At 31.8% G+C, this 13,886-nt stretch overlaps 1 pseudogene; it reads right to left on the bottom strand.

Moving 5' to 3' along the window:
• Positions 1 to 1,375: 1,375 nt before the first annotated feature.
• LOC119507684 lies at positions 1,376 to 2,001 on the bottom strand (annotated as a pseudogene).
• Between the last annotated feature and the right edge of the window lie 11,885 nt (positions 2,002 to 13,886).

The raw sequence follows: 13,886 nt of genomic DNA, 5'->3' as shown, positions 1-13,886 counted from the left end.
AAATTTTTAATTAATATAATATAATCTGAAATAATTAAAATTTTACATTCTTGAAGATAGAATGAATACATAATACTTATCTCACTTTTGAAATAAGATTTGCTCATAAACTAAAATATGGTAATAACAATGTAAAATCTAACATTTTAATATGTTGTTTTACACTTTTTTATTAATTGTTTGGAGGAGGAGCTATGACTTCAAACTTTAGGCAAACACTCCATTTGACTTACTAATAGAATCAGTTTTGGTTTTTTTTTCAGGTAAAATACACAAGTTTTTTTTGCTTTCTACATTATGGAAAATTTCAAAATTTTAATGAACTTTCATCATCCAAGTTTAACAATTACCAACTCACAGAAAATTTTGTTTTTTCTAGAAGTCTACCTGAAATATTTTAATAATCAAATCCTAGATTTCATCCATATTTCTTAGGAAAAAACAAACAAACAAACTAGTATCACTCCTAATGTAAAATATCCAATTGGCTGATTTGAATGAAGGCTTAAAAGATTCATGCATTGTAACTGGTTGCTATCTTACTTTAACCTCTTTTATTGAATCCATGTGTCCTCTATATTTCCTTGCTTTGTTTTTGTTAGTCCTTGAACATACCTTTTTTTAAAAAAAAAGGCAGAGTCCACAGGCTCTCCCAGTGTGTTAGATATGGGGCTGTGTAAAAGGGAACTCAAGGCCGAATCCAAGTTTTGCCTCAGAAATTGGAAGATTGAAAGTGTCATCAAATGAGATGGGCAAGAGAGTAAGAGGTGTGGAAGTGGCCTCGAGTACATCTATTAAACCAGCACTACACAAAATGCAGTCTATGCATGTACCAGTGGCTGGACAGCAAATTGTTCAACAAAATTCAAATGCTAAAAATATTTTAAGCTGGAAGTAGAAATTTGGTACTAATTAGGAAGGTATGGTAGCATCATATGGTATGTAAAGTGGGAGAAAATAAGACATGGAAGGGTTAACAGTTTTTAGAATTATTGAGAGGATCTTTCATAACAGCAACCTTGTTTATCACAAACACAAACTGAGAATCTCTCTAGCTAAGGCAGTAGATCAACTTTGTTCCACTTCATAAGTGGTTTTTCACTAAAAATTCTGATATAGACAAGTGACGCAGGCATTAAAATTCATGATTCAGCAAAATTACAGACACCTTTAGCATCTTCCCAAAGTTCCGGTTCTGATGATAATCTCATGAGTCACTTATCACTGGTACTATATAATTCCTCATCTGAAATATCCACAAGAACCAAATTCAAGTCATGTCACCCATTAAGTCCTATTTAGGATAGAGAATGTTTTTTAAATAATAATTTAAAAAGTCTGAAATTAACAGATGAATTTTATTGCATCTTTAAACTCACAAATAGTGACTTTGTTTCCATTGCTGCACAATTCTTAGAACATATTCATCAGTCTGCTGAACTGTTCCTTTTTCAGAGACATAGATACCATCCAAAAATTTTCTTATATACTTGTTTTTGACTGTTGTTGCTTGCTGAATCAAAGCAGCTAAATTTGGTATAAGTTCAATGTCATTTCCTACAAGAATTAACTCATCTTTCTGGGCTTGAGATACTGAATAGGCAACACCTGACCTCATCTGAACCCTGTGGATATATTTTTCACCCAAGAAATTTCAGATTTCAACCAGAGACCCACTCTCCTCAATAACAACATTGATGGGGAAGTGAGCACACACAGACCTCATCTTGTAATGGAAGCCCAGTGTAACATCCTTGATTGTGTTCTGTACATGACTACAGATAGTGCCAACTGTAGTCAGTTCGTTTCTATTTCCCCACCATTTGTCAACCCAAAGCCTCTTATTTTTTTTTTCCCAAATAGACTGAGTTTGACATTGATATGATTGAAGTCCCTCCGCAGGGTTCCTCGGGGGCCACTCGCAATAACTGTGCATCCCTTCAGCGTGATGTTGACATTTTCTAGAATGTCGACAGTCCGGTTGCTGAGAACGGTCTTCATTCTCACAGTAGATGCGGCAAAGAGCTAGAATCAGTTTTTAGTTGCCAGCTAAATAAAGGAATATTTATTATTCATTTTTTTAAAATGCTTTACTTCTCAGGAGTTAGGTTACTGTAACTTAAAAGAATAAAGAAGCATGTTTTTGGCTTAACAGATTCCTAAAAGTTAAAGAAACAAAAACTATATTCCAGCTTCTGGGAATTTAAAAAAAGAATCATACTCTCATTGAAATGGGAGTTTGAATTTGTAAAACATCTTGAGGAAAAATTCTTTTCATGTATATTAAAATTTAAAAAATAGTAATATGTTTTGACCAAGGAATCCCTATTTGGAGATCCTTGCTTATAAATAATAAAAATATTAATGGAGAAGGGTTGTAGGACCGCAAAGCTGAATATACACAAATAAGATAATTGAATAATATATAAGTTCCCTGTAATAGGCTTAGCTACTAACAAGGATTACTTACATATACTTTTAAAAATCTAGCAGGATGTAAATAAAATAATAAATGTGGGGGTATTAACTATTTCAACAAAGTTGTTTTATGTACATATGCCTTAGTTTTCCACGGCTGCAATGATAAATGCAACAAGTTTGTTGGCTTAACCAACAGGAATTTATTGTCCCACAGATTTGGAGGCTAGAAGTACAAAATCCATGGTATCACCAGGCTGTTTTTTTTTTTCTCCCAGAGACTGCAGTGTTCTGCAGGCAATCCTTGGCATTCCCTGGCTTATAGATGCATCTTTGCTTCTATCACATGGCAATCTCACTCTCCTCTGGTTTCTCTGGAGTGACTGCCTCTGAATTTCCTCTGCTTATGAGACTTCAAACATATTGGATTAAGTCCCACCCTGATTCAATTTGGTCTCATCCAAATAGGATTTTTAAATGTCATATTTGTAGAGGAGTTCACATCCACAGGGCCAGGGGTCAGCACATGTACATGTCTTTGTAGGGGACAAAATTCAATCTACCACAATAGGTGTATGCATACCACAATAGGTATATACAAAGTAATTATTTTGTATAAACATAGAGAAAGTTGTTGATATCTGTACCCCAGATGGTGACATTAGTTATATCAGGGTATGGGATTGTAGTGTATGATAGAAAGATTATATAAATTTAGGTTATATATATCTTACAATATAATAATATATGATTATATATAACACATATACTTTTCATTTATATTTAAATATTATATTACACATTAATTAATAGTGTAATTAATATTTATATAAAATAAAAAATAAAATAAATTACATAAATTCGCTATAATGACTTAAAAATAATAGACATTGGGATATATCAGGTCAAATTGCAAACTAAAAAATATGTTTGAAAATATTCTGCATATTCCAAAATAAAATGACATATAAAAATCTTCTGGTATCATATTTAATCTGAAATATGTGTTAATCTTATTCTTAATATCAGCTTTATAAAGAAGTTCCAGTGTATTTGGGATTGAATAGTAAACATTCCATAAATTAGGTGACACATTAACATTTGAACAAATCCCATAAAGAAATTTCATCTTGATGAAGGAATCTAAATTTAAAGCTAGTTTATAAAAATGAAATAGATAAAGCCCTTTTCCTCCATGCCCCAAATCCTAAAGGTGGGATTAGTCTTTATGTCTAAAAGTGGTTTGGAATGAAATTCTTATCCTTTGTATTCTTTTTTAGATAGTTTGTTTGAAACATTTTCTTTTTGGGGGGAATCCAATTAAATACATGTTAACCGAGAACATTGTATGTATCCAGAAGATATAGAAGATAGAACTGCAGTATACAATTTTGTTATTGATGTTAAAGAGCTCCTGAAAAACCTGAAGGAAATATGTATATTCATGATTTTATCAGGTGGCTTCTTATACTGTAAAGAGGTGATTAAATAATTATTAGGAATACTAATAAATACTAGAGGAAATAAAGGAGAAGATAGGTACATATGGTGGGCTTTGATTCACCCAGTTTTTAATATGAAATATTGAGATTTTATGATATGGAATTTTTTTTCCATGAACCCCTAGCTGTTAAAGATAGAACTTCACAGAAATTAATATGTATATATTTTACTTTAAATACATATATACAGCAATTATATATTGAGCAAATAAACATTTTAACATACACATATACAAGTATAATGCAATGTAATTTTAACATTCATAAGATTTTTAAAAGTAAGCATTAAAATCTGGCTATAAGATGAATATTAAAGCTTGGATAATGGATATTTTCATGTTTCAGTTTTAAGAGTATATACCTCTTTTGTTATATTACCTCACTTGGAGCAAAAGTCAGAAAGTCAAAATGTAAAGCCCTTTGTGAATATGTGATGCCCGCTCCCCAGGAGTAATTGTGTTGGCAATCAAAGCTTCATTATTACATTGTTAGTCTTCCACAAATTTTTCACAAGCCAGGAGGATCATTTGCTGCTGCTGGTCTGTAATTTACACAATTCTACCTTACATGCCTGCCCCACCACACCCCATTGTGTTGGTGGGGGTGGGGGTGGACAGTAGACACCATCTTATCTCTCACTAAGCATGCCCAAAAAATACAGCTGACCAGATCATCACTCTTTGATAAAAACTATAAACATAATTTGAGCAAGCCATACATGATATTTTAAGTTTTCTAGTAGCCATGATGGAAAAGTAAAAACCAGGTAACATTAATTTTAACATTATATTTTATTCAACCAATACATCCAAATATTTTTATTTCAACATATAAACAATAAAAAATTGAAATATTTTGCATTTTTTTATTTTTTACTGTCTTCAAAACTCAACGTGTTATACACTTAGAACAAGGCACATTTTGAGGATTCAATAAACTCCTTTGGCTAGTGGCTACCATATTTAAAAAGCAGGTCCAAATCTTCCCTGTCTCCACCAGCTGGCAGCCTAGGCCTTTTCAGTAGGATCCTGCTGCTCAGGACGTTGAATCCTAAGTGGCACATAGGAAAGTAGCTATCAGGTTTTATTAAGGCACAAGCTATGGTCATACCTCTGACTGTACTGGAATTCTGGCCAGACTGTACTAAATAAAAGATGATTTGGGGGCTTTCAACTTTTTGCTTCTCTGAAGCTGCCTTATTTAAAGAGCATTTCCAAATCTGTTCTTTTCCCCCTTCCCATTGCTTCTCTGAGCCTGATATACTTCCAAACATTATAATACTTATTTTTTAGGAGAAAGACAGAACCAGATTCTGTTATATATAGCTGAAGTACTCCTAATCAATCCATAATAATCATTTTGGATAAAAGTGAAAACAACTAACCATGGCCCAGCTTGAACTTTATTTTTATATATATTTTAGATATAGAGTAATTGGCTATAGGGATTGTTCTTCTTTAGTAGGAAAAATTTATGCTGTGGATTGTAGTACATGCTCTGGATTAGTGTCCAGATCATTAATCGTAAATCAGGAACTTCCTTCATTCTTTCATTTATTTGCTATTTTTAAAAAAATTTATTCTTTTAGCAAATATTTATAGAAATAGATAATGTTTGAGAAATAATGAGCTATAAAGATGAATAAAACCATAGTATATCTACTTCAAGGGTTTATTTTCTTATAGGATGTGTGCCACATACACATATACAAAACATAAGGCCTATTCCACATGGCTGTTACAAATTAAGATGCTATATATTTTCAGGGAAGAAAGTGAGAATGGTTTTATGGAAGAAATGACAAGTATTTTAAGATTTAAAGAAGGAGTAGCATTTTATTTCCTAAAAAATGAAGAATACAGTAGATTTTTAAAAAAAGAAAAAGTACCAAGGCTGGAAATCACTTAGCATGATTATGAAACCAACAGTGACAAGTTTAACTTGAACAAAATGGTTCTACATAGGGATGGTGACTTTGAGTTTGAATGTCAGCAAACTGAGAGTTTCTGGATTTTACTGATCTATGAACAGTTTGTCTCCTGGCCTCCGTTTTGTAATTGGGGAACTTTCCTAAGATACATAGTCTGAGGTCTACAAGCAGAACAATGCTAATTAGCCCATGTGGGGATTAGGCCCCTTAGCCTTGACCTCATTAGCACCAGACTCAGCTAAGGTGCCTAATTGAAATGGGCTCCAAGTAAAGACCTTTCTGGTTACCTTCTCATCCCTTTATTTAAAAACAAGTGTTCTAAGAAATGTTCTAATATTCTCTACAAAACTTTGCATGGAACAGTTTATCATTATATGCCCTTATTAAGATTTTTTAAAAGGTATCTAAAAGACAATGTGGTTATATGCTATACGTATACATTAGATTTATGAGTCAATTAAAACACTTTCTTTTCAAAGCATTAGAATTTTTTTTTTCTTTAGAATACTAGGATATAAATGTTATGTGCCCTTTAGGGTTTATGAATATGCTTAGCTGATACGTTCTCCCAATCCAACCAGCCCAGTTAAAATAATATTTAGTATGATTAGTTCTCAAATTGACTAAAGGAGAGCTTTAAGAAGAAACCCACTTCAGACATTACATAAAAAGTTCCTGTCTGAAGCCAAAATACAAATACAGAAATTTTAGGAAATTTGGTACTAGTGCCTAAAACTTTGCAAATATATATAATCATTTATTCTTTGTGTTCTGTTTCTCCAGAAAAATAGAAAGTTTAACTCTAGATAAACAGTTTATCTTATATGTTCCATATCACCATAGCACTCATGAAAAAACAAAAAAATGCTGGGCCCCAATGCCCCCACAAAAAAATCAAAAGTGCAGATTATTACTAAATCAAACAATTATGGCTCCTTAAGAAAAATAAAAATTGGCATAGATGATTTATATTATGGACACTTTAAAATAGCATACGCACTGTGAAATAAGGTGAATAAGATGCAGACTGTTTCCTTGATCAGCTATTGGTGAAATTAAGAAGGAAATACAGTACTGTAAGTGCAAATTAGACCTGGTGAGGGGAACCAGTTTTATTTTCTTCATTCTGAGATGGTTTCGCAGACATGTGAAGGATTAAAACACAAAGTTTTATTTGTTTTGCTTCCAAAAGAGCACAGAGTAGGTAATTTGGAGTCTGTATATAATTATTAATTAGCATAAACATTTATTAACCAAACTATATATATACATTTTCATCTAAATTCCAACAGAGTGTATAATAATTTCATAAATGAAACCAAAGCCTTCTCTATTTATCAGTGTTATGGTAGCCATTGTTCTTAGTATTTTCTTCAGGCTGAACAATCTAGAAGACAGAGTGATGTTCATAAAGCCATAAAATTCTTAGTTTTGTTCTTTTTCAAAACTTTTTAATATATTAGATAAAGCATAGTGATAAAATTGAGTGAAACATTTTATCATCAATTGGATTTTAAGAAATTTATTTTATTTCTCTTTTCAACTTTTATTAAGTCTCAGGTGTTTATTAAAGGACAGCAAACACCAAATTGACTCTGTTCTTGGAGCAATTCTTTCTCTTCTTAAAGTGGAGACTGATAATGTTCAATGAAAAGTGCTTGCAGTTCTACCCCAGTGGGTATGGAATTTGTTCTAGCCTGTGCTTTCTTAATGACTAATAATATTGAACAACTTTTGATGGGCTTATTTGCCATTTTTTAATTTGCTTTATTTCTTATTTGGTTGCTCTAATTATTATTACTAAGTTATGAGTTATTTCTATATTCTGAATACAAGTCCTTTATCAGATATAGATGTTGCAAATATTTGTTTGCCAGTGGCTTGCTTGTTAATTTTTCTCACAATGTCTTTCAAAAGACATTTAAAAATTTTTGATGAAGTCTAAATTTTATCATTTTTCTTTTCTAGATCATTATTATTGTAGGTATTTAAGAAATCTTTGCTTAAATCAAGATCACAAAGAATTTCTCCTATTTTTTTCTGAAGTTCTAAAATTTTAGCTCTTATATTTAGGCATATGATCAACTTCAAGTTAATGTTTGCAATGAAAAATAGGGGTAGGGATTCATCTTTTTTTGTATATCGATATCTAATAATTCCAGGAAAATTTGTGAAAATAATATCTTTTACTTTTTTTCAAAAATCAATTTATCATATATGTGTTGGTCTCTTTCTGGACTCTAACTTATCCAATGTTCTATCCTTACTCAATACCACACTCTCTAGATTATTGTAGCTTTATTGTAAGTCTTGAGATCAGTTAGGGTGAATTATTCTTCTCTGTTCTTTCTCTAAGTTGTTTGGCTTTCTGAGATCCTTTGCATTTTCGAGAATAGTTTAGAGGGAGTTAATTTTAATTTTGATTGCTGAGATTTTGATTGATTACATTGAATGATAAATATATACATTAACTTTTCATATATTAACACTAGTGAGTCTTTTGATCCCTGAGCATGATATTTTTTCCCTATTTTTTAGGTCATCTATAAGTTCTCTAAATTATATTCTATAGTCTTCAGTGTAGAGGTCTTGCTCATATTTTGTTAAATTTATCCGTAAATACTTCATATTTTTGATGTTATTATAAATGGTATGTCTTAAAATTTCAGTATACTAGTAGTCAATTTTTAGGAATGAAAATACTGCTAATGATGGCACATTGACCACATACTACATAGCCTTGCTAAACTCACTTATATGTTATCATTGCTTCTTATGAGTTCTTTGGGATGTTTGGCATAACGATGTTGGCAAATAAAGATAATATTTATTTATCCCTTCAGTTCAATCTGTATGCCTTTTATTTTTCTTTCTTGCCTTAATTCACTGGCTAGTACTTCCCTGACAATGGTTATGTACCATGTACTGGTACTGAATGGTTAGACTCCATTCAGTCTTTCATTGTTAAGTATAATCCTAGATGTAGGTTTCACACTGATGCTTTTGTCACGTTGATGATGTTTTCTTCTCGTTTTTGGAGATTATGTTTTTTTCATGAATGGTATTGAATGTTTTTCTTTCTGCATCTATTAAATATGAGCATATGGATTCCCTTGTGTAGTCTTTTCATATGCTGACTACATTGATTGTTTTCAAATGTGAAAACACCTTTTCATTCCTGGGATGAACTCCAGTTGGTCATGAGGTATTATCATTTAATGTATTGCTGAATTCTATTTGCTAACATTTTGGTAAGGACATTTGCATCTATGCCCATGAAGGATATTGGTCTATAATTATATATACTTTTGTAATGTCTTTGAAAGTTTTTGTGGTCTTAGGATAACACTGGCATCAACAAATATTATTTTTAGTGTTCTTTCCTCTTTTATTCTGTGGACAAACTTGTAGAGAATTATCATTATTTCTTATTTATTTATTTATTTATTTATTTATTTATTTATTTATTTAATGCTTGAAGAACTTCTCCAGTGAAAGCAACTGAACATAGTGTTTTTTGTAATATGTTTATGGGAAAGACTACAATTTATTTAATAGTATATGTCTATTCTGGTTATTGATTTTTTAAATGAGCTTTGGCAGTTTGTATCTCTATTCTAAGATGTCAAATATAATGGCAAAAATTGTTCATAATATTGCCTTATTATTATTCTAATGTCTATAGGATCCATAGTTATTTCCTATTATTCTTTCCTGATATTGGTAACTTTTTCATGGTCAGTTTTCAAAAGAAGATTTATAAATTTTGTTTGTCTTTTGAAATGAACCTAATTTTGGTTTGTCAAATAACCAACTGAGCTGCAAGGCAACAAAAGTGTTTACTTGGGATCTTAGAATTGCAATTCAGGGAGCACAAATTCATTTAGCGACCCAAGTCATGTTGTGCCTTGGCATTCCAGTCAATGATATTTAAAGAAAAGAGAAGATTATACAAGTAGTGACTGGTGGATATTTGTGGTACTCCAGTTGTCCTTCAGGTTTGTTAACTAAATTCTTTATCTTATGGTTTCTTTATGGTGTCCCTATGTCACCCTATGTCTGTTCAGGGTTTTCGGGGACATTGTTGTTTGAGGCTTTGCATACTGTGGCATTTTGTGATATCTAACTGAGACCTGCAAAAGAGTAACCTCCAGAATGACCCCATGACTCATTTTAAATCACTTAAACTCTATTTTGTTTTATTTCTTTCAACAGGATTTACTGGTTTACTCTGCTTTCCATTTTCTCGATTTTGCTCTATTTTGTTTTACTATTTCCTTGATTTTGCTTTATTTAACTTGCTCTTCTTTCTCTAGTTAAGTGGAAAGTTAAGAGGATTGATTTGAGACATTTATTCTTTTCTAACATGAGCATCTTCTGTTATAATTTCGCTCTTAGTATGGCTTTGATGGCATTCCCTAAATTTTGACATATTATATTTTTATTTTTATTATTTTTTGTAATTTTTCTGGTGACTCTTTCTTTGACTTATGGATTATTTAAAAATTTTAGCTTAATTTCCAAATATGTGGACAATTTTGAGGTATCTTTCTTTTAGTACTATTCAGTTTAATTCCATTATGATCACTTAATACAAGTGGTATTATTCCAATTATTTGAGGCATTTTTTGTGGCCTAAAATATTGTCTGTCCTGGAGGACTATCTATGCCATAATGGAAAAAATATGTATTTTGTTATTTTGTTATAGAGTGTTCTATAACCTGTCCAAGTTAGTTGATTATGCTCTTCAATTCTTCTATAGCCCTACTAATTTTCTATTTGTTCCAATAATTATGGAGACTGTACTGCTGCAAATTTCAAGTGTAATAGCAGATTTTGTCTTACTTTCATTTCCCTCACATTTTGCTGCATGCATTTGAAATTCTTTTTTTCTTTCCTCCAATATTTAAGATTGTTTTGTCCTCTTGATAAATTGACCCATTTATCACAAAATTTCCCTCTTTATCATGGAAATGTTTCTTTTTCTGACTTTTACATTATCTTATTTTTAGTAAAATCACTCCAGTATTCTTTGGTTTAGTATTTGTGTGACACATTTTTATTCCATTCTTTTACTTTTAAACTATCTATATCTTTATATTTAAAGTGGGTTTCTTTTAGACGGCATATATTTGGTGGTTGTCATTAAGTCAATTCTGGGAATCTCTGACTTTTAAATGTCATGTTTCAATTTTTTATAGCAAATGAAATTATCAATATGCCAGTATACTTGAGTTCAAGTTTCTACTATCCTCATATGCTCTTTGTGCCTTTTTTTGCCTTTTTCATTTTTGTTTTGGAGGCAGAGTTAGAATTAGGGTTGTGGCTGGTTGATGAGCAAAGGGCAAATTCCAAGAAGTGGTCAGCTGCAAGGAGAAAGATCTCTCTGAGAAGAACAGTGGTAAACAGCACCTGGAGCCAACCATTACCACCTGAGTGAGTCATCTGAGATCAAGTGTCAACAAAGGACGAAGAAGAGGAGGGTAGTAAACTAGTTAATAAAAATTACAAAAGAAATAAAAATCTATAAAAGCAAACCCTTCCCACACTGTTGCATACCTCTTGCCTCTTTCCTCTTCCAAAACTAGGAGACCATATATAGAATATATTTTTCAACAGTGTACTTAGATACCCCTCTCTCTTCCTTTCTGCTTTGGTTGCCATAAATTTTACTTTTCTGTGATGAAAACTTATAAAAATATATTTTCTTGAAAAAATAATTATATGATTATACTATAGAAAATATGATTTCAGGCATCATTCATGAAAGAGTTAAGCACTTCCTTACCAGAAGGCAAACACAACTCTGCTTTGCAGTGACAATTGCTTCTCTGCACATGTACTCTTAGAAATTTAATTATGTAAATATGTATACATATATAAAATTTACCCACATATTTATAATTTATGGTGATATGTACTCTTTCATAGATCCAGCATTCAATCTAGTATCATTTTTCCTTCTGCCAATTTGTCTGAAGAGTTTCCTTTCTTAAACATTTCTTGTAATGAATATCTGCCAGCAATAAATTCTCTCAACTTTCTGTATTTGAAAGAGGTTTTATTTAGCCTTCAAATTTGAGTGATTTTGGTGGAGGGAGGCAGGGTAAAGAATTCTAATTTGACTTTTTCTTTCCCATTCAGTCTTATAAAGATGTCTGTCCATCATCTTTTGGCTTACAAAATTTTCTGACAAGAAGTCTGTTGTGATTTTTAACTTGCTAATTTCTATGTGATATGTTTTTCTATCCCCTCTGGCTGCTTTTCATTTATTTTCCTTACCTCTGTTTAACAGCAGCTTGGTTATGATATGCCTTGGCATGGTTTTATGTTATTTTTCATGGGCTTTGTTAAGCTTCTTGGATTTGAGGACTTTTCATCAATTTAGAAAACTTTGGCCATTATTCTTCAAATATTTTCCAGTGTCCCTTCATTCTCCTACCCTTCTGGAATATAGTTACATATATCTCATATCACATGATATTTTCCCATAGATTCCTGATTCTGTGTTCATAAAATATTCTTTTTCTTTAGAAACTTCATTTTTGGATAATATCTTTTGTGATTTCTTTGAGTTCAAGGACCTACTTTTCTTCAGGGTCTGATGTGCTATCAATTCCATCCTACATAATTTATTTTATATCTTCCATTTCCTTCCACATTATTGTCAGCAGTCTTTATTCTGTAGCTAATTTAAGCCCCAATAACCTTCTTTGCTGTCTACTTAAAGCTCTATTAATTTCAGGGTGCTTTTACTCTGGTTGGTGGGAACACAGATTTTTCCTAACCCTGAGGATGTGCTTAAATTTTTTCCTTTCTATGCCTTTATGTTCATTATTTCTCCAGCCTTGTGAAGTGTTTTTTCATGCATGTGCTCTTCAGCATGCAGCCCAAGACTCAGCTCTTCTTATCTAGAGTTACCTGTTATGCAGCAACCTCCTGTCTAGTTACACTGCTTCCTTGATGTCTCTGAAGTCTATCCTCTGATCCCTTAACACAGAAAGATCACCAGGCTCTGTTTGGATTCGCTCTCAGCACTAAGGCCTGGAAACTGAGTCCAAGCAGTTTCTGCGGTTTCTGTAAGTAAGTTGTGCAATTGTAAGGCTCAGGTTTCTTGGTTCCTTATGTGACAGATGACAGTTCTGCCTTTCCCGTTGTCCAAAATCTGATTAGAGTTGTTTCTTTTTTTTTTTTTTTTTCTTTTTTTTTTTAGTTGTTGAAGGTACATGTTGGTGGAGGGTGAATCCAATACTATGACACTGTTTTGGCTAGAAATGGTAATCTTTTAAAACAGTTTTTAACTGGAGTATAAATACATACACATGAAAAGGCCTAAATCATAAGTATACAGCTCAATGTAGTGTCACAAAATGAACATATTCTTGCAATTAGCAGTCAAGTCAATAAATGGAACTTACATACTAGATATAATTTACAGTCACTAAAGTGTTTAAAAATGTACCCACTTTTTGTTTGGTGAATATAAAACATCTGTAAATAAGAATTAATAAAAATACATGTGCACTTGAATCTTTTTAAAGATCTTTTTAACTTTTAATTAATCTTCAACATACATGCATAATAATGGTTGTGCAGCTCAGTGAATTTTTACAAAGTAAACATATCCTTGTAATCTGCTCCTGTGTCACCATTCCTGACTTCTCTTCATATCTTCAGTCATTTCCCCCCAAATGCATAACCACAATTCTCAATTCCAACCTGATACATCAGTTTTGACTATGTTGGTATTTAAAATATAAATGAAATCTTACAATAGTAACACTTCTTTACATCTGTGGTTTGACTTCCATTTTCTCCTTAACATTTTCATTTTGATATACTCAAACTGCAAACATGTTATGAAATTGTCAGCTTGTCTCTACAAAACCCCCATGCCCAGCCAGACTATGAAAACTACAAATCATGTTCAAAGCTTCAGGTTATAGCTCTTATGAAATGATAGTTTGAGCAGATGTCAAAAGTGTAGACCAAATATATGGATGAAAAGATATTTGATGGAAATGGTCATATAAAA

This window comes from Choloepus didactylus, chromosome 13 (assembly GCF_015220235.1).
Source record: "Choloepus didactylus isolate mChoDid1 chromosome 13, mChoDid1.pri, whole genome shotgun sequence".
Taxonomy (NCBI): domain Eukaryota; kingdom Metazoa; phylum Chordata; class Mammalia; order Pilosa; family Megalonychidae; genus Choloepus; species Choloepus didactylus.
Note: the sequence above shows the minus strand (reverse complement) of the source record. Positions and strands in the feature narration are given on the sequence as shown.